The sequence below is a fragment of the Oncorhynchus kisutch genome, unplaced genomic scaffold (assembly GCF_002021735.2).
Source record: "Oncorhynchus kisutch isolate 150728-3 unplaced genomic scaffold, Okis_V2 scaffold3667, whole genome shotgun sequence".
Classification (NCBI taxonomy): domain Eukaryota; kingdom Metazoa; phylum Chordata; class Actinopteri; order Salmoniformes; family Salmonidae; genus Oncorhynchus; species Oncorhynchus kisutch.
Window position 1 is genome coordinate 75001 of NW_022265612.1, and position 22500 is coordinate 97500.

The window sequence follows — 22500 nt, forward strand, 5'->3', positions numbered from 1 at the left end:
AACAGGGCCTGACCTATAGCATTATCACATCAACAGGGCCTGACCTATAGCATATCATAATCACATCAACAGGGCCCTGACCTATAGCATATCATAATCACATCAACAGGGCCTGACCTATAGCATAATCACACCAACAGGGCCTGACCTACAGCATAATCACACCAACAAGGCCTGACCTATAGCATAATCACACCAACAAGGCCTGACCTACAGCATAATCACACCAACAGGGCCTGACCTATAGCATATCATAATCACACCAACAGGGCCTGACCTATAGCATATCATAATCACACCAACAGGGCCTGACCTATAGCATATCATAATCACACCAACAGGGCCTGACCTATAGCATATCATAATCACACCAACAGGGCCTGACCTATAGCATATCATAATCACATCAACAGGGCCTGACCTATAGCATATCATAATCACACCAACAGGGCCTGACCTATAGCATATCATAATCACACCAACAGGGCCTGACCTATAGCATATCATAATCACACCAACAGGGCCTGACCTATAGCATATCATAATCACACCAACAGGGCCTGACCTATAGCATATCATAATCACACCAACAGGGCCTGACCTATAGCATATCATAATCACACCAACAAGGCCTGACCTATAGCATATCATAATCACACCAACAGGGCCTGACCTATAGCATATCATAATCACACCAACAGGGCCTGACCTATAGCATATCATAATCACACCAACAGGGCCTGACCTACAGCATAATCACACCAACAAGGCCTGACCTATAGCATATCATAATCACACCAACAGGGCCTGACCTATAGCATATCATAATCACATCAACAGGGCCTGACCTATAGCATAATCACACCAACAGGGCCTGACCTACAGCATAATCACACCAACAAGGCCTGACCTATAGCATATCATAATCACACCAACAGGGCCTGACCTATAGCATATCATAATCACATCAACAGGGCCTGACCTATAGCATATCATAATCACACCAACAGGGCCTGACCTATAACATAATCACACCAACAGGGCCTGACCTATAGCATAATCACACCAACAGGGCCTGACCTATAGCATATCATAATCACACCAACAGGGCCTGACCTATAGCATATCATAATCACACCAACAGGGCCTGACCTATAGCATATCATAATCACACCAACAGGGCCTGACCTATAGCATATCATAATCACACCAACAGGGCCTGACCTATAGCATATCATAATCACACCAACAGGGCCTGACCTACAGCATAATCACACCAACAAGGCCTGACCTATAGCATATCATAATCACACCAACAGGGCCTGACCTATAGCATATCATAATCACATCAACAGGGCCTGACCTATAGCATATCATAATCACACCAACAGGGCCTGACCTATAGCATATCATAATCACACCAACAGGGCCTGACCTATAACATAATCACACCAACAGGGCCTGACCTATAGCATATCATAATCACACCAACAGGGCCTGACCTATAGCATATCATAATCACATCAACAGGGCCTGACCTATAGCATAATCACACCAACAGGGCCTGACCTACAGCATAATCACACCAACAAGGCCTGACCTATAGCATATCATAATCACACCAACAGGGCCTGACCTATAGCATATCATAATCACATCAACAGGGCCTGACCTATAGCATATCATAATTACACCAACATGGCCTGACCTATAGCATAATCACACCAACAGGGCCTGACCTATAGCATATCATAATCACACCAACAGGGCCTGACCTATAGCATATCATAATCACATCAACAGGGCCTGACCTATAGCATAATCACACCAACAGGGCCTGACCTATATAATAATCACATCAACAGGGCCTGACCTACAGCATATCATAATCACACCAACAGGGCCTGACCTATAGCATATCATAATCACACCAACAGGGCCTGACCTATATCATAATCACACCAACAGGGCCTGACCTATAGCATATCATAATCACACCAACAGGGCCTGACCTATAGCATATCATAATCACACCAACAGGGCCTGACCTATAGCATAATCACACCAACAGGGCCTGACCTATAGCATATCATAATCACATCAACAGGGCCTGACCTATAGCATAATCACACCAACAGGGCCTGACCTATAGCATATCATAATCACACCAACAGGGCCTGACCTATAGCATATCATAATCACATCAACAGGGCCTGACCTATAACATATCATAATCACACCAACAGGGCCTGACCTATAGCATAATCACACCAACAGGGCCTGACCTACAGCATAATCACACCAACAAGGCCTGACCTATAGCATATCATAATCACACCAACAGGGCCTGACCTATAGCATATCATAATCACATCAACAGGGCCTGACCTATAGCATATCATAATCACACCAACAGGGCCTGACCTATAACATAATCACACCAACAGGGCCTGACCTATAGCATATCATAATCACACCAACAGGGCCTGACCTATAGCATATCATAATCACACCAACAGGGCCTGACCTATAGCATATCATAATCACACCAACAGGGCCTGACCTATAGCATATCATAATCACACCAACAGGGCCTGACCTATAGCATATCATAATCACATCAACAGGGCCTGACCTATAGCATATCATAATCACACCAACAGGGCCTGACCTATAGCATATCATAATCACACCAACAGGGCCTGACCTATAGCATATCATAATCACACCAACAGGGCCTGACCTATAGCATATCATAATCACACCAACAGGGCCTGACCTATAGCATATCATAATCACACCAACAGGGCCTGACCTACAGCATAATCACACCAACAAGGCCTGACCTATAGCATATCATAATCACACCAACAGGGCCTGACCTATAGCATATCATAATCACATCAACAGGGCCTGACCTATAGCATAATCACACCAACAGGGCCTGACCTACAGCATAATCACACCAACAAGGCCTGACCTATAGCATATCATAATCACACCAACAGGGCCTGACCTATAGCATATCATAATCACACCAACAGGGCCTGACCTATAGCATATCATAATCACACCAACAGGGCCTGAACCTATAGCATATCATAATCACATCAACAGGGCCTGACCTATAGCATATCATAATCACACCAACAGGGCCTGACCTATAGCATATCATAATCACACCAACAGGGCCTGACCTATAGCATATCATAATCACACCAACAGGGCCTGACCTATAGCATATCATAATCACACCAACAGGGCCTGACCTATAGCATATCATAATCACACCAACAGGGCCTGACCTATAGCATATCATAATCACACCAACAGGGCCTGACCTACAGCATAATCACACCAACAAGGCCTGACCTATAGCATATCATAATCACACCAACAGGGCCTGACCTATAGCATATCATAATCACATCAACAGGGCCTGACCTATAGCATAATCACACCAACAGGGCCTGACCTACAGCATAATCACACCAACAAGGCCTGACCTATAGCATATCATAATCACACCAACAGGGCCTGACCTATAGCATATCATAATCACATCAACAGGGCCTGACCTATAGCATATCATAATCACACCAACAGGGCCTGACCTATAACATAATCACACCAACAGGGCCTGACCTATAGCATATCATAATCACACCAACAGGGCCTGACCTATAGCATATCATAATCACATCAACAGGGCCTGACCTATAGCATATCATAATCACACCAACAGGGCCTGACCTATAGCATATCATAATCACACCAACAGGGCCTGACCTATAGCATATCATAATCACACCAACAGGGCCTGACCTATAGCATATCATAATCACATCAACAGGGCCTGACCTATAGCATATCATAATCACACCAACAGGGCCTGACCTATAGCATATCATAATCACACCAACAGGGCCTGACCTATAGCATATCATAATCACACCAACAGGGCCTGACCTACAGCATATCATAATCACACCAACAGGGCCTGACCTACAGCATAATCACACCAACAAGGCCTGACCTATAGCATATCATAATCACACCAACAGGGCCTGACCTATAGCATATCATAATCACATCAACAGGGCCTGACCTATAGCATATCATAATCACACCAACAGGGCCTGACCTATAGCATATCATAATCACACCAACAGGGCCTGACCTATAGCATATCATAATCACACCAACAGGGCCTGACCTATAGCATATCATAATCACACCAACAGGGCCTGACCTATAGCATATCATAATCACACCAACAGGGCCTGACCTATAACATAATCACACCAACAGGGCCTGACCTATAGCATATCATAATCACACCAACAGGGCCTGACCTATAGCATATCATAATCACATCAACAGGGCCTGACCTATAGCATAATCACACCAACAGGGCCTGACCTACAGCATAATCACACCAACAAGGCCTGACCTATAGCATATCATAATCACACCAACAGGGCCTGACCTATAGCATATCATAATCACATCAACAGGGCCTGACCTATAGCATATCATAATTACACCAACAGGGCCTGACCTATAGCATAATCACACCTACAGGGCCTGACCTATAGCATATCATAATCACACCAACAGGGCCTGACCTATAGCATATCATAATCACATCAACAGGGCCTGACCTATAGCATAATCACACCAACAGGGCCTGACCTATATAATAATCACATCAACAGGGCCTGACCTACAGCATATCATAATCACACCAACAGGGCCTGACCTATAGCATATCATAATCACACCAACAGGGCCTGACCTATATCATAATCACACCAACAGGGCCTGACCTATAGCATATCATAATCACACCAACAGGGCCTGACCTATAGCATATCATAATCACACCAACAGGGCCTGACCTACAGCATATCATAATCACATCAACAGGGCCTGACCTATAGCATATCATAATCACACCAACAGGGCCTGACCTATAGCATATCATAATCACATCAACAGGGCCTGACCTATAACATATCATAATCACACCAACAGGGCCTGACCTATAGCATATCATAATCACACCAACAAGGCCTGACCTATAGCATATCATAATAACAACAGGGCCTGACCTACAGCATATCATAATCACACCAACAGGGCCTGACCTATAGCATATCATAATCACACCAACAGGGCCTGACCTATAGCATATCATAATCACACCAACAGGGCCTGACCTATAGCATATCATAATCACACCAACAGGGCCTGACCTATAGCATATCATAATCACATCAACAGGGCCTGACCTATAGCATATCATAATCACACCAACAAATCGGTTGTAACAAACTCTGAACACCGTAACACGTGACAGCAAAATGGATGCAGAGGAGGTGACAAAATAAATGTTTACTGGTTGCTCAGGCGGTAAAGGGGAAGTCAGATGTGCGGAATAAAGGTGACTAGTTGTGGGAAAAAACTGGAGATGGAAGAAAAAAAAATAAGGAGCCAGTTCTGCGTGCATATTATGTATTATATATTATTATGCCAAACAGGTGCTGTTAGATTACCAATATATGTTTTCTGATCGCTTGGAACAATACAAACGACACTAAATCAATTATAAACGTACCAGAGATTCTGTTGTAACGGGGAGGGGGGGGGGGGGGCTGTAAATGCCTTTATTACAGCAAAGACTAAAAACAGTCGGATTAATTTGTGAACGTAATTTCCCGAAAATGGAACGGTTCAGGTCTATTTATTTGTCAATGCTAATTATAAAAAATGGTTGTTTTGTTATTTTATTTTAAAAACTAAAAATGCTTGATTGCATTTCACATCATGAACAACTCGTAGGCTGTGTGATGACATGAATGACTGACTGATTAAAGTCAAGAGGAGTGTTCTAAAGTCAAGAGGAGTGTTCTAAAGTCAAGAGGAGTGTTCTAAAGTCAAGAGGAGTGTTCTAAAGTCAAGAGGAGTGTTCTAAAGTCAAGAGGAGTGTTCTAAAGTCAAGAGGAGTGTTCTAAAGTCAAGAGGAGTGTTCTAAAGAAAAGAGGAGTGTTCTAAAGTCAAGAGGAGTGTTCTAAAGTCAAGAGGAGAGTTCTAAAGTAAAAAGGAGTGTTCTAAAGTCAAGAGGAGTGTTCTAAAGTCAAGAGGAGTGTTCTAAAGTCAAGAGGAGTGTTCTAAAGTCAAGAGGAGTGTTCTAAAGTCAAGAGGAGTGTTCTAAAGTCAAGAGGAGTGTTCTAAAGTAAAGAGGAGTGTTCTAAAGTCAAGAGGAGTGTTCTAAAGTCAAGAGGAGTGTTCTAAAGTAAAAAGGAGTGTTCTAAAGTAAAAATGAGTGTTCTAAAGTCAAGAGGAGTGTTCTAAAGTCAAGAGGAGTGTTCTAAATATGTTCAATCTATATGTGTTAATGTATTAAAATGACTGGTATGCTGTGTGATAACATGAATGACTGACTGATTGATACAGTAGCCTATATAAGTAAGGTACGGTATTCAGACTAAATAGGATGTGCTCTTAGGCCTACAGTTCAATGGTGGTTAAACAAATCAAATGTATTTATAAAGCCCTTCGTACATCAGCTGATATCACAAAGTGCTGTACAGAAACCCAGCATAAAACCCCAAACAGAAAGCAATGCAGGTGTAGAAGCACGGTGGCTAGGAAAAACTCCCTAGAAAGGCCAAAACCTAGGAAGAAACCTAGAGAGGTACCAGGCTATGAGGGGTGGCCAGTCCTCTTCTGGCTGTGCCGGGTAGAGAGGAACCAGGCTATGTGGGGTGGCCAGTCCTCTTCTGGTTGTGCCGGGTAGAGAGGAACCAGGCTATGAGGGGTGGCCAGTCCTCTTCTGTTTGTGCCGGGTAGAGAGGAACCAGGCTATGAGGGGTGGCCAGTCCTCTTCTGACTGTACCAGGTAGAGAGGAACCAGGCTATGAGGGGTGGCCAGTCCTCTTCTGGCTGTACCGGGTAGAGGAACCAGGCTATGAGGGGTGGCCAGTCCTCTTCTGACTGTACCAGGTAGAGAGGAACCCAGGCTATGAGGGAAGGCCAGTCCTCTTCCGACTGTGCCGGGTAGAGGAAACCAGGCTATGAGGGGTGACCAGTCCTCTTCTGACGTGCCAGGTAGAGAGGAACCAGGCTATGAGGGGTGGCCAGTCTTCTTCTGGCTGTACCAGGTAGAGAGGAACCAGGCTATGAGGGGTGGCCAGTCCTCTTCTGGCTGTACCAGGTAGAGAGGAACCAGGCTATGAGGGGTGGCCAGTCCTCTTCTGGCTGTACCAGGTAGAGAGGAACCAGGCTATGAGGGGTGGCCAGTCCTCTTCTGACTGTACCAGGTAGAGAGGAACCAGGCTATGAGGGGTGGCCAGTCCTCTTCTGGCTGTACCGGGTAGAGAGGAACCAGGCTATGAGGGGTGGCCAGTCCTCTTCTGACTGTACCAGGTAGAGAGGAACCAGGCTATGAGGGGTGGCCAGTCCTCTTCTGACTGTGCCGGGTAGAGAGGAACCAGGCTATGAGGGGTGGCCAGTCCTCTTCTGGCTGTCCCGGGTAGAGAGGAACCAGGCTATGAGGGGTGACCAGTCCTCTTCTGGCTGTACCAGGTAGAGAGGAACCAGGCTATGAGGGGTGGCCAGTCCTCTTCTGGCTGTACCGGGTAGAGAGGAACCAGGCTATGAGGGGTGGCCAGTCCTCTTCTGGCTGTACCAGGTAGAGAGTAACCAGGCTATGAGGGGTGGCCAGTCCTCTTCTGGTTGTGCCGGGTAGAGAGGAACCAGGCTATGAGGGGTGGCCAGTCCTCTTCTGTTTGTGCCGGGTAGAGAGGAACCAGGCTATGAGGGGTGGCCAGTCCTCTTCTGACTGTACCAGGTAGAGAGGAACCAGGCTATGAGGGGTGGCCAGTCCTCTTCTGGCTGTACCGGGTAGAGGAACCAGGCTATGAGGGGTGGCCAGTCCTCTTCTGACTGTACCAGGTAGAGAGGAACCCAGGCTATGAGGGAAGGCCAGTCCTCTTCTGACTGTGCCGGGTAGAGGAAACCAGGCTATGAGGGGTGACCAGTCCTCTTCTGACGTGCCAGGTAGAGAGGAACCAGGCTATGAGGGGTGGCCAGTCTTCTTCTGGCTGTACCAGGTAGAGAGGAACCAGGCTATGAGGGGTGGCCAGTCCTCTTCTGGCTGTACCAGGTAGAGAGGAACCAGGCTATGAGGGGTGGCCAGTCCTCTTCTGGCTGTACCAGGTAGAGAGGAACCAGGCTATGAGGGGTGGCCAGTCCTCTTCTGACTGTACCAGGTAGAGAGGAACCAGGCTATGAGGGGTGGCCAGTCCTCTTCTGGCTGTACCGGGTAGAGAGGAACCAGGCTATGAGGGGTGGCCAGTCCTCTTCTGACTGTACCAGGTAGAGAGGAACCAGGCTATGAGGGGTGGCCAGTCCTCTTCTGACTGTGCCGGGTAGAGAGGAACCAGGCTATGAGGGGTGGCCAGTCCTCTTCTGGCTGTCCCGGGTAGAGAGGAACCAGGCTATGAGGGGTGACCAGTCCTCTTCTGGCTGTACCAGGTAGAGAGGAACCAGGCTATGAGGGGTGGCCAGTCCTCTTCTGGCTGTACCGGGTAGAGAGGAACCAGGCTATGAGGGGTGGCCAGTCCTCTTCTGGCTGTACCAGGTAGAGAGTAACCAGGCTATGAGGGGTGGCCAGTCCTCTTCTGACTGTACCAGGTAGAGAGGAACCAGGCTATGAGGGGTGACCAGTCCTCTTCTGGCTGTACCAGGTAGAGAGGAACCAGGCTATGAGGGGTGGCCAGTCCTCTTCTGGCTGTACCGGGTAGAGAGGAACCAGGCTATGAGGGGTGGCCAGTCCTCTTCTGGCTGTACCAGGTAGAGAGTAACCAGGCTATGAGGGGTGGCCAGTCCTCTTCTGACTGTACCGGGTAGAGAGGAACCAGGCTATGAGGGGTGGCCAGTCCTCTTCTGGCTGTACCAGGTAGAGAGTAACCAGGCTATGAGGGGTGGCCAGTCCTCTTCTGACTGTACCGGGTAGAGAGGAACCAGGCTATGAGGGGTGGCCAGTCCTCTTCTGGCTGTACCAGGTAGAGAGTAACCAGGCTATGAGGGGTGGCCAGTCCTCTTCTGACTGTACCGGGTAGAGAGGAACCAGGCTATGAGGGGTGGCCAGTCCTCTTCTGGCTGTACCAGGTAGAGAGTAACCAGGCTATGAGGGGTGGCCAGTCCTCTTCTGACTGTACCAGGTAGAGAGGAACCAGGCTATGAGGGGTGACCAGTCCTCTTCTGGCTGTACCAGGTAGAGAGGAACCAGGCTATGAGGGGTGGCCAGTCCTCTTCTGGCTGTACCGGGTAGAGAGGAACCAGGCTATGAGGGGTGACCAGTCCTCTTCGGACTGTACCGGGTAGAGAGGAACCAGGCTATGAGGGGTGACCAGTCCTCTTCTGGCTGTACCAGGTAGAGAGGAACCAGGCTATGAGGGGTGGCCAGTCCTCTTCTGGCTGTCCCGGGTAGAGAGGAACCAGGCTATGAGGGGTGACCAGTCCTCTTCTGGCTGTACCAGGTAGAGAGGAACCAGGCTATGAGGGGTGGCCAGTCCTCTTCTGGCTGTACCGGGTAGAGAGGAACCAGGCTATGAGGGGTGGCCAGTCCTCTTCTGGCTGTACCAGGTAGAGAGTAACCAGGCTATGAGGGGTGGCCAGTCCTCTTCTGACTGTACCGGGTGACAAAGCCATACAAGGCTGCTATACGAAGCCTACTAATGAAAACAACCTTACTTATTATTGTAATAATGATAATAATAACAATAAGAAGCAGGTCAAGGAGAAAGAAGGGTTGTGATTATGGTAAATATAATGTTTCTGACCAGTAGGAACAGCGTAAACACTAACTGGATGATAAACAATAGCAGGGAGGCTTTTCTAATGGGAAAACTAACGTAACACCTTCATCACAGCAACGCAAAAAAAGATTAAAAACCGACGGATTTGTGAAATTGTTTTAATCGACATGTGGTAGCGTGAGGCTCGGTGCTCATCAGTAGGCTGTGAAAAGAAACATTTGAACAAGGCAACAGAAGACGGGATCCGTCTTATTTTCTGTAGAGACGTGTGTGGTTGATTTATTAAATCAAATCCAATCAAATGTATTTGTCACATACACATGGTTAGCAGATGTTAATGCGAGTGTAGCGAAATGCTTGTGCTTCTAGTTCCGACAATGCAGTAATAACCAACAAGTAATCTAACTAACAATTCCAAAACTACTGTCTTATATACGGTGTAAGGGGATAAAGAATATGTACATAAGGATATATGAATGAGTGATGGTACAGAGCAGCATAGGCAAGATACAGTAGATGATATCGAGTACAGTATATACATATGAGATGAGTATGTAAACAAAGTGGCATAGTTAAAGTGGCTAGTGATACATGTATTACATAAGGATGCAGTCGATGATATAGAGTACAGTATATACGTATGCATATGAGATGAATAATGTAGGGTAAGTAACATTATATAAAAGGTAGCATTGTTTAAAGCCAGGCACATTTAACAGTTAGGCTATTGATTATAGACCTAATTAAAAGTTGTGATTGCCTTAATTGCTCACTTCTTCTTTGACAATAAGGGTAAAGTCTGGTTCCTCATCTCATTGTGCCGCCTCATTGTTCTCAACGCGTCTGATAATATGCTCAGAGCAACACGGTCTCTAGGAAACCACTTCCAACGCTGGAGAAAGCGTGTTTGTTATAAAAATAATATATTTTTATTTTTTTATAAGTGTTGCGCCATTGTTCTTATGTAATATAATCATATTCAATTTCAGTAGTCCCCCACGGCCTCCACAATGGATCAGTCCGCTCAGACAGGAGCCAATCAGACAGGTGTCTTAGAGTGATGGACTGTGCCATCCCCCACGGCCTCCACAATGGATCAGTCCGCTCAGACAGGAGCCAATCAGACAGGTGTCTTAGAGTGATGGACTGTGCCATCCCCCACGGCCTCCACAATGGATCAGTCCGCTCAGACAGGAGCCAATCAGACAGGTGTCTTAGAGTGATGGACTGTGCCATCCCCCACGGCCTTCACAATGGATCAGTCCGCTCAGACAGGTGTCTTAGAGTGATGGACTGTGCCATCCCCCACGGCCTTCACAATGGATCAGTCCGCTCAGACAGGAGCCAATCAGACAGGTGTCTTAGACTGATGGACTGTGCCATCCCCCACGGCCTCCACAATGGATCATTCCGCTCAGACAGGAGCCAATCAGACAGGTGTCTTAGAGTGATGGACTGTGCCATCCCCCACGGCCTCCACAATGGATCAGTCCGCTCAGACAGGAGCCAATCAGACAGCGGTCTCGTACACCATCATATGCTACTGCTCGACCGGAAGAATTCTCGGTCGATCAACAGCCGATGGACCAAACCAAATCGACCATTCGACTTAAAAAGGGGGTCAACCCCTACATTTTAGCGTTGCTAAAAAACGCATCGACCATTCGATCACTTTGGCAAAGTGGGTGGGGTTATATCCTTCCTGTTTGGCCCTGTCCGGGGGTGTCCTCAGATGGGGCCACAGTGTCTCCTGACCCCTCCTGTCTCAGCCTCCAGAATTTATGCTGCAGTAGTTTATGTGTGGGGGGGCTAGGGTCAGTTTGTTATATCTGGAGTACTTCTCCTGTCCTATTCGGTGTCCTGTGTGAATTTAAGTGTGCTCTCTCTAATTCTCTCTTTCTTTCTCTCTCTCTGAGGACCTGAGCCCTAGGACCATGCCCCAGGATTACCTGACATGATGACTCCTTGCTGTCCCCAGTCCACCTGGCCGTGCTGCTGCTCCAGTTTCAACTGTTCTGCCTTATTATTATTCGACCATGCTGGTAATCTATGAACATTTGAACATCTTGGCCATGTTCTGTTATAATCTCCACCCGGCACAGCCAGAAGAGGACTGGCCACCCCTCATAGCCTGGTTCCTCTCTACTTGGTACAGCCAGAAGAGGACTGGCCACCCCACATAGCCTGGTTCCTCTCTAGGTTTCTTCCTAGGTTCTGGCCTTTCTAGGGAGTTTTTCCTAGCCACCGTGCTTCTACACCTGCATTGCTTGCTGTTTGGGGTTTTAGGCTGCGTTTCTGTACAGCACTTTGAGATATCAGCTGATGTACGAAGGGCTTTATAAATACATTTGATTTGATTTAGTTATTAACTAATCATGTTCCCCTGTGAGACTAGCTAGTCATTAACTAGTCATTAACTAGTCATGTTCCCCTGTGAGACTAGCTAGTCATTAACTAGTCATGTTTCCCTGTGAGACTAGCTAGTCATTAACTAGTCATGCTCCCCTGTGAGACTAGCTAGTCATTAACTAGTCATGCTCCCCTGTGAGACTAGCTAGTCATTAACTAGTCATTAACTAGTCATTAACTAGTCATGTTTCCCTGTGAGACTAGCTAGTCATTAACTAGTCATGTTTCCCTGTGAGACTAGCTAGTCATTAACTAGTCATGTTTCCCTGTGAGACTAGCTAGTCATTAACTAGTCATGCTCCCCTGTGAGACTAGCTAGTCATTAACTAGTCATGCTCCCCTGTGAGACTAGCTAGTCATTAACTAGTCATTAACTAGTCATTAACTAGTCATGTTTCCCTGTGAGACTAGCTAGTCATTAACTAGTCATGTTTCCCTGTGAGACTAGCTAGTCATTAACTAGTCATGTTTCCCTGTGAGACTAGCTAGTCATTAACTAGTCATGTTTCCCTGTGAGACTAGCTAGTCATTAACTAGTCATGTTTCCCTGTGAGACTAGCTAGTCATTAACTAGTCATGTTTCCCTGTGAGACTAGCTAGTCATTAACTAGTCATGTTTCCCTGTGAGACTAGCTAGTCATTAACTAGTCATGTTTCCCTGTGAGACTAGCTAGTCATTAACTAGTCATGTTTCCCTGTGAGACTAGCTAGTCATTAACTAGTCATGTTTCCCTGTGAGACTAGCTAGTCATTAACTAGTCATGTTTCCCTGTGAGCTTAGCTAGTCATTAACTAGTCATGTTTCCCTGTGAGACTAGCTAGTCATTAACTAGTCATGTTTCCCTGTGAGACTAGCTAGTCATTAACTAGTCATGTTTCCCTGTGAGACTAGCTAGTCATTAACTAGTCATGTTTCCCTGTGAGACTAGCTAGTCATTAACTAGTCATGTTTCCCTGTGAGACTAGCTAGTCATTAACTAGTCATGTTTCCCTGTGAGACTAGCTAGTCATTAACTAGTCATGTTTCCCTGTGAGACTAGCTAGTCATTAACTAGTCATGTTTCCCTGTGAGACTAGCTAGTCATTAACTAGTCATGTTTCCCTGTGAGACTAGCTAGTCATTAACTAGTCATGTTTCCCTGTGAGACTAGCTAGTCATTAACTAGTCATTAACTAGTCATGTTTCCCTGTGAGACTAGCTAGTCATTAACTAGTCATTAACTAGTCATGTTTCCCTGTGAGACTAGCTAGTCATTAACTAGTCATGTTTCCCTGTGAGACTAGCTAGTCATTAACTAGTCATTAACTAGTCATGTTTCCCTGTGAGACTAGCTAGTCATTAACTAGTCATGTTTCCCTGTGAGACTAGCTAGTCATTAACTAGTCATTAACTAGTCATGTTTCCCTGTGAGACTAGCTAGTCATTAACTAGTCATGTTTCCCTGTGAGACTAGCTAGTCATTAACTAGTCATTAACTAGTCATTAACTAGTCATGTTTCCCTGTGAGACTAGCTAGTCATTAACTAGTCATTAACTAGTCATTAACTAGTCATTAACTAGTCATTAACTAGTGATGTTTCCCTGTGAGACTAGCTAGTCATTAACTAGTCATGTTTCCCTGTGAGACTAGCTAGTCATTAACTAGTCATGTTTCCCTGTGAGACTAGCTAGTCATTAACTAGTCATTAACTAGTCATGTTTCCCTGTGAGACTAGCTAGTCATTAACTAGTCATGTTTCCCTGTGAGACTAGCTAGTCATTAACTAGTCATGTTTCCCTGTGAGACTAGCTAGTCATTAACTAGTCATGTTTCCCTGTGAGACTAGCTAGTCATTAACTAGTCATTAACTAGTCATTAACTAGTCATGTTTCCCTGTGAGACTAGCTAGTCATTAACTAGTCATTAACTAGTCATGTTTCCCTGTGAGACTAGCTAGTCATTAACTAGTCATTAACTAGTCATTAACTAGTCATTAACTAGTCATGTTTCCCTGTGAGACTAGCTAGTCATTAACTAGTCATTAACTAGTCATGTTTCCCTGTGAGACTAGCTAGTCATTAACTAGTCATGTTTCCCTGTGAGACTAGCTAGTCATTAACTAGTCATTAACTAGTCATGTTTCCCTGTGAGACTAGCTAGTCATTAACTAGTCATGTTTCCCTGTGAGACTAGCTAGTCATTAACTAGTCATTAACTAGTCATGTTTCCCTGTGAGACTAGCTAGTCATTAACTAGTCATTAACTAGTCATGTTTCCCTGTGAGACTAGCTAGTCATTAACTAGTCATTAACTAGTCATTAACTAGTCATGTTTCCCTGTGAGACTAGCTAGTCATTAACTAGTCATTAACTAGTCATGTTTCCCTGTGAGACTAGCTAGTCATTAACTAGTCATGTTTCCCTGTGAGACTAGCTAGTCATTAACTAGTCATTAACTAGTCATGTTTCCCTGTGAGACTAGCTAGTCATTAACTAGTCATGTTTCCCTGTGAGACTAGCTAGTCATTAACTAGTCATTAACTAGTCATGTTTCCCTGTGAGACTAGCTAGTCATTAACTAGTCATTAACTAGTCATTAACTAGTCATTAACTAGTCATGTTTCCCTGTGAGACTAGCTAGTCATTAACTAGTCATTAACTAGTCATGTTTCCCTGTGAGACTAGCTAGTCATTAACTAGTCATTAACTAGTCATGTTTCCCTGTGAGACTAGCTAGTCATTAACTAGTCATGTTTCCCTGTGAGACTAGCTAGTCATTAACTAGTCATTAACTAGTCATGTTTCCCTGTGAGACTAGCTAGTCATTAACTAGTCATGTTTCCCTGTGAGACTAGCTACTCATTAACTAGTCATTAACTAGTCATGTTTCCCTGTGAGACTAGCTAGTCATTAACTAGTCATGTTTCCCTGTGAGACTAGCTAGTCATTAACTAGTCATTAACTAGTCATGTTTCCCTGTGAGACTAGCTAGTCATTAACTAGTCATTAACTAGTCATTAACTAGTCATTAACTAGTCATGTTTCCCTGTGAGACTAGCTAGTCATTAACTAGTCATTAACTAGTCATTAACTAGTCATGTTTCCCTGTGAGACTAGCTAGTCATTAACTAGTCATTAACTAGTCATGTTTCCCTGTGAGACTAGCTAGTCATTAACTAGTCATTAACTAGTCATTAACTAGTCATGTTTCCCTGTGAGACTAGCTAGTCATTAACTAGTCATTAACTAGTCATGTTTCCCTGTGAGACTAGCTAGTCATTAACTAGTCATGTTTCCCTGTGAGACTAGCTAGTCATTAACTAGTCATTAACTAGTCATTAACTAGTCATGTTTCCCTGTGAGACTAGCTAGTCATTAACTAGTCATTAACTAGTCATTAACTAGTCATTAACTAGTCATGTTTCCCTGTGAGACTAGCTAGTCATTAACTAGTCATTAACTAGTCATGTTTCCCTGTGAGACTAGCTAGTCATTAACTAGTCATTAACTAGTCATTAACTAGTCATGTTTCCCTGTGAGACTAGCTAGTCATTAACTAGTCATTAACTAGTCATGTTTCCCTGTGAGACTAGCTAGTCATTAACTAGTCATGTTTCCCTGTGAGACTAGCTAGTCATTAACTAGTCATGTTTCCCTGTGAGACTAGCTAGTCATTAACTAGTCATGTTTCCCTGTGAGACTATCTAGTCATTATCTAGTCATTAACTAGTCATTAACTAGTCATTAACTAGTCATGTTTCCCTGTGAGACTAGCTAGTCATTAACTAGTCATTAACTAGTCATTAACTAGTCATTAACTAGTCATTAACTAGTCATTAACTAGTCATGTTTCCCTGTGAGACTAGCTAGTCATTAACTAGTCATTAACTAGTCATTAACTAGTCATTAACTAGTCATTAACTAGTCATGTTTCCCTGTGAGACTAGCTAGTCATTAACTAGTCATTAACTAGTCATTAACTAGTCATTAACTAGTCATGTTTCCCTGTGAGACTAGCTAGTCATTAACTAGTCATGTTTCCCTGTGAGACTATCTAGTCATTATCTAGTCATTAACTAGTCATTAACTAGTCATTAACTAGTCATTAACTAGTCATTAACTAGTCATTAACTAGTCATGTTTCCCTGTGAGATATATAAAATACATGTGATGTGATTTGTCCATTCGACTAAAAAGTTGGTAAAAAACGTATTTCATAGGAAAACCTTTTCACGTTGTGTTTAAGTTACACTGCAGTGAAACTAGTAAACAGATGGAGATGTAAAATCAATAGTACCAGACGAACCTGTTCAATATTCTGAGAGAAATCTACCCAACTGTCAAAGAGTCGCACCTAAAAGCAGTAGCGTGGTTCTAGGACTCTTCTAGTTTTCCATACTAGAGGCCCATTTACACAAACGTCTTGACGTTTGTATTAAAGACAGAACTGGCCCGAGGCTATGAGACGCAGGAGGGACTAACAAGACACACAAAGCATCTAACAAACTAAGGAAGACGAGGAAGAATGAATTCATAATGTTACACCACTGGTCAGAAGCCACAGAATCTGTCAGTCTGCTTCCATCTATAACGAGCAAAACCAGATCATAACAGAGAGGTGTGTGAGTGGAATGGTGGCGAGACGGCATCACTATATAAACTGACCAAGAGTTTTTCCCTGACGATGAGCCTACATGTTTTATAGTCGACTCCATTCCCTACTCGAGTCGTCTCTCTCTATCCCGCTCTCCTTCCAAACACATCAAGCCCCGCCCTGTTACTGAGCAACCACAAGTCAACAACACCCACTGTCAGGGACAGTCTGCACGGTTAATGCTGCAGCGACAGTCTGCACGGTCAACGCTGCAGCGACAGTCTGCACGGTCAACGCTGCAGGGTCAGTCTGCACGGTCAACGCTGCAGGGTCAGTCTGCACGGTCGACGCTGCAGGGTCAGTCTGCACGGTCAACGCTGCAGGGTCAGTCTGCACGGTCGACGCTGCAGGGTCAGTCTGCACGGTCGACGCTGCAGGGTCAGTCTGCACGGTCGACGCTGCAGGGTCAGTCTGCACGGTCGACGCTGCAGGGTCAGTCTGCACGGTCGACGCTGCAGGGTCAGTCTGCACGGTCGACGCTGCAGGGTCAGTCTGCACGGTCGACGCTGCAGGGTCAGTCTGCACGGTCGACGCTGCAGGGTCAGTCTGCACGGTCGACGCTGCAGGGACAATCTGCACGGTCAACGCTGCAGGGACAGTCTGCACAGTCAGTCTGCACGGTCAATGCTGCAGGGACAGTCTGCACAGTCAGTCTGCACGGTCAATGCTGCAGGGACAGTCTGCACAGTCAGTCTGCACGGTCAGTCTGCACGGTCAGTCTGCGACAAATGCAAGCTTTCCACTTTTTAATAGAAATCCACAAGCGTTTCATAAATCACCCTAATATTATTATTATATAATATGTTGTGTATCTTACTGTCTGCAAAACTGCTAGTTTGTCTTTTCTTAGCAAGTTGTGGCTAAAATAAAGCATGTTTGCCGCTAAATAAAACAATCATATAAAACAATCAGAATGGACAAAGCCCCATTAAAAACAGGATGTGATGTCACGACAGGGTCATGCACTAACTTATAATACATATTCATAACCGTCATTATTCTACAACCTCAAATCACGTGGACAAATACGGTGATATGATATTAGGGCCTATATCACCCAGCCCCAATGTGAACGGCCAAGATCGTCCCCGTTTTGTTTGAAGAGATCATATAACCGTTATCATCAAAGGCAACAGAGGGGGGAAAGGCTGCTCTGTTTCTGATGGGGAAAGGCTGCTCTGTTTCCGAGGGGGAAAGGCTGCTCTGTTTCCGAGGGGGAAAGGCTGCTCTGTTTCCGATGGGGAAAGGCTGCTCTGTTTCCGATGGGGAAAGGCTGCTCTGTTTCCGAGGGGGAAAGGCTGCTCTGTTTCCGAGGGGGAAAGGCTGCTCTGTTTCCGAAGGGGGAAAGGCTGCTCTGTTTCCGAGGGGGAAAGGCTGCTCTGTTTCCGAGGGGGAAAGGCTGCTCTGTTTCCGATGGGGAAAGGCTGCTCTGTTTCCGAGGGGGAAAGGCTGCTCTGTTTCCGAGGGGGAAAGGCTGCTCTGTTTCCGAGGGGGAAAGGCTGCTCTGTTTCCGATAGAGAAGGCCGTTCTAGGAAGCAGTGTGATCTAATGTTTCACTACTCTGAAGTGTCTGTCATGTAGATTCTGAGAGAGAAGAAAGATGATGTATTTATTTTAGGCACTAAACTATCTCCATATACAGTTGAACTCAGAAGTTTCAATGTATTTGGCTAAGGTGAGGTATGCAAACTCAGTTCTTCACAATTCCTGACATTTAATCCTCGTAAAAAAAAATCCCTGACATTTCTCCAAAAAAGCACGATATTTGTCCCCATGTGCAGTTGCAAACTGTGGTCTGGCTTTTTTATAGCAGTTTTGGAGCAGTGGCTTCTTCCTTGCTGAGGGACCTTTCAGGTTATGTCGATATAGGATTTGTTTTACTGTGGATATAGATACTTTTGTACCTGTTTCCTCCAGTATCTTCACAAGGTCCTTTGCTGTTGTTCTGGGATTGATTTGCACTTTTCGCACCAAAGTACGTTCATCTCTAGGAGACAGAATGCGTCTCCTTCCTGAGCGGTATGACGTCTGCGTGGTCCCATGGTGTTTATACTTGCGTACTATTGTTTGTACAGATGAACGTGGTACCTTCAGGCGTTTGGAAATTGCTCCCAAGGATGAACCAGACTTGTGGAGGTTTACAATTTCAATCTGAGATCTTGGCTGATTTCTTTAGATTTTCCCATGATGTCAAGCAAAGAGGCACTGAGTTTGAAGGTAGGCCTTGAAATACATCCACAGGTACACCTCCAATTGACTCAAAATATGTTAATTCGTCTATCACAAGCTTCTAAAGCCATGAAATCATTTTCTGGAACTTTCCAAGCTGTTTAAAGGCACAGTCAACTTAGTGTATGTAAACTTCTGACCCACTGGAAAAGTGATACAGTGAATTATAAGTGAAATAATCTGTCTGTAAACAATTGTTTTAAAAATGACTTGTGTCATGCACAAAGTAGATGTCCTAACTGACTTGCCAAAACTATAGTTTGTGGAGTGGTTGAAAAAACTAGTTTTAATGACTCCAACCTAAGTGTGTGTAAACTAGTTTTAATGACTCCAATCTAAGTGGATGTAAACTAGTTTTAATGACTCCAATCTAAGTGGATGTAAACTTCCATTCATTGTTTTTAATCTGGTGCCCTCCTACCTTCAGCTTTAGTCTTGTGAGGCTTGTGGGAGTCCGAGAGCTAAACCACTGACATCGTTGTGTTCGTTAGAGTCTCACCTTTCCCTATCAGAGGAGGTCATTATTAGTGAGGAGCCCAAACTGTTCGGACGCTAACAGAACGTTTTCCCGCCAAGACAAATGTTCACGGTTGTCTCACGGTCTGACAAAACACCAACTCTCTAAGCTCTGCCACCTTCCACCCCGGGCAGACGAGGAAGTGCGACGACGATGAATGTGGTGGATTGAGAGACAGCCCATGCAACAACAACAACAACAACAACAACAACAGCAACAACAACAAAAACAACCACAACCACATCAAAAACAACCACAACCACATCAAAAACAACCACATCAACAATAACCACAACAACAACAACAACAACAACAACAGCAACAACAACAACAACAACAACCACAACCACATCAAAAACAACCACAACCACATCAACAACAACAGCAACAACCACAACAACAACCACAACCACATCAAAAACAACCACAACCACATCAACAACAACCGCAACAACAGCAACAACAACAGCAACAACAACAACAACAACAACCACAACAACCACAACCACATCAAAAACAACCACAACAACAACAACAACAACCACAACAACAACCACATCAACAACAACCACAACCACAACAACAACAACAACAGCAACAACAAACAAACAAAGAAAAACTGATCTCAAGCTTAAACGTTTTTTTTTTTTTATCAGGCTAATTAGATTTACCAGACATCTGCTCTCGGAGGTGAAGCACGACGGGACCTCCTGTAACCTAGCAACAGAATAACAACGAATGGTTTCCTGTAACCTAGCAACAGAATAACAACGAATGGTTTCATTTGGTCAATACCTCGCTCCACATGTTGCTATTAGCACCAAGAGGTTGCATGGTAAAGATGCTAACTGCGTTTAGACTGGACTTCGTACAGGACGGCAACATGGGACTAGTGGGTCCTGTCAATAGTACACGGTCTCCTCGGATCATGACTTTCCTCCCTGTAGCTGTCCTCCGTCTCCTCCCTGTAGCTGTCCTCCGTCTCCTCCCTGTAGCTGTCCTCCGTCTCCTCCCTGTAGCTGTCCTCCGTCTCCTCCCTGTAGCTGTCCTCCGTCTCCTCCCTGTAGCTGTCTTCCCCCCTCCGTCTCCTCCCTGTAGCTGTCTTCCCCAATCCGTCTCCTCCCTGTAGCTGTCCTCCCCACTCTGTCCTCCCCCCTCCGTCTCCTCCCTGTAGCTGTCCTCCCCAATCCGTCTCCTCCCTGTAGCTGTCCTGCCCAATCCGTCTCCTCCCTGTAGCTGTCCTCCCCACTCTGTCCTCCCCCCTCCGTCTCCTCCCTGTAGCTGTCCTCCCCAATCCGTCTCCTCCCTGTAGCTGTCCTCCCCACTCTGTCCTCCCCCCTCCGTCTCCTCCCTGTAGCTGTCCTCCCCAATCAGTCTCCTCCCTGTAGCTGTCCTCCCCACTCAGTCTCCTCCCTGTAGCTGTCCTCCTCACTCTGTCCTCCCCCCTCCGTCTCCTCCCTGTAGCTGTCCTCCCCAATCCGTCTCCTCCCTGTAGCTGTCCTCCCCAATCCGTCTCCTCCCTGTAGCTGTCCTCCCCAATCCGTCTCCTCCCTGTAGCTGTCCTCCCCACTCTGTCCTCCCCACTCAGTCTCCTCCCTGTAGCTGTCCTCCCCAATCAGTCTCCTCCCTGTAGCTGTCCTCCCCAATCAGTCTCCTCCCTGTAGCTGTCCTGCCCAATCCGTCTCCTCCCTGTAGCTGTCCTGCCCAATCCGTCTCCTCCCTGTAGCTGTCCTCCCCACTCTGTTTCCTCCCTGTAGCTGTCCTCCCCACTCTGTCTCCTCCCTGTAGCTGTCCTCCCCAATCCGTCTCCTCCCTGTAGCTGTGCACTATGTGCACTATGTGGAGAATAGGGTATCATTGGGGCCGCAAGTATCAGTCTAATCAGCCAGCTACCTACCCAGCTGACCACCACGGTGCTGTGCCCACATAGGTGCTAAAGGAAACCTCTGAATAATGATATCTAAATGCACCCTGGTAACAACACATCCACACTCCATTTAAAGTAATGAACTGCCCACCGGCCTGCCGAATAGAATATTGATTCTCTCCTTCCCTCCTCCTCCATTGGAACCCGCCACAATAACACAATAGAAACAGTATGGTACTAGTGGTCGCTATATCTTTTAAAGGGATATCTATTAAAGGGATATCTATATATATTAAAGGAATATCTATTAAAGGGATATCTATATCTATTAAAGGGATATCTATATCTATTAAAGGGATATCTATATCTATTAAAGGGATATCTATTAAAGGGATATCTATATATATTAAAGGAATATCTATTAAAGGGATATCTATATCTATTAAAGGGATATCTATATCTATTAAAGGGATATCTATATCTATTAAAGGGATATCTATATCTATTAAAGGGATATCTATATATATTAAAGGAATATCTATTAAAGGGATATCTATATATTTTAAAGGAATATATATTAAAGGGATATCTATATCTATTAAAGGAATATCTATTAAAGGGATATCTATATCTATTAAAGGGATATCTATATCTATTAAAGGGATATCTATATCTATTAAAGGGATATCTATATATATTAAGGGGATATCTATATATATTAAGGGGATATCTATATCTATTAAAGGGATATCTATATCTATTAAAGGGATATCTATATCTATTAAAGGGATATCTATATATATTAAAGGAATATCTATTAAAGGGATATCTATATCTATTAAAGGGATATCTATTAAAGGGATATCTATATCTATTAAAGGGATATCTATATATATTAAGGGGATATCTATCTATTAAAGGGATATCTATATATTTTAAAGGGATATCTATCTATTAAAGGGATCTTTTTTAAAGGGATATCTATATCTTTTAAAGGAATATATATTAAAGGGATAT

At 44.9% G+C, this 22500-nt stretch overlaps 1 protein-coding gene across 2 annotated transcripts in view; it reads right to left on the reverse strand.

Moving 5' to 3' along the window:
* diaph3 (diaphanous-related formin 3) overlaps positions 1-22500 on the reverse strand; it is a 228149-nt gene that overhangs the window by 72429 nt on the left and 133220 nt on the right. The gene's annotated exons all lie outside the window — the stretch shown is intronic.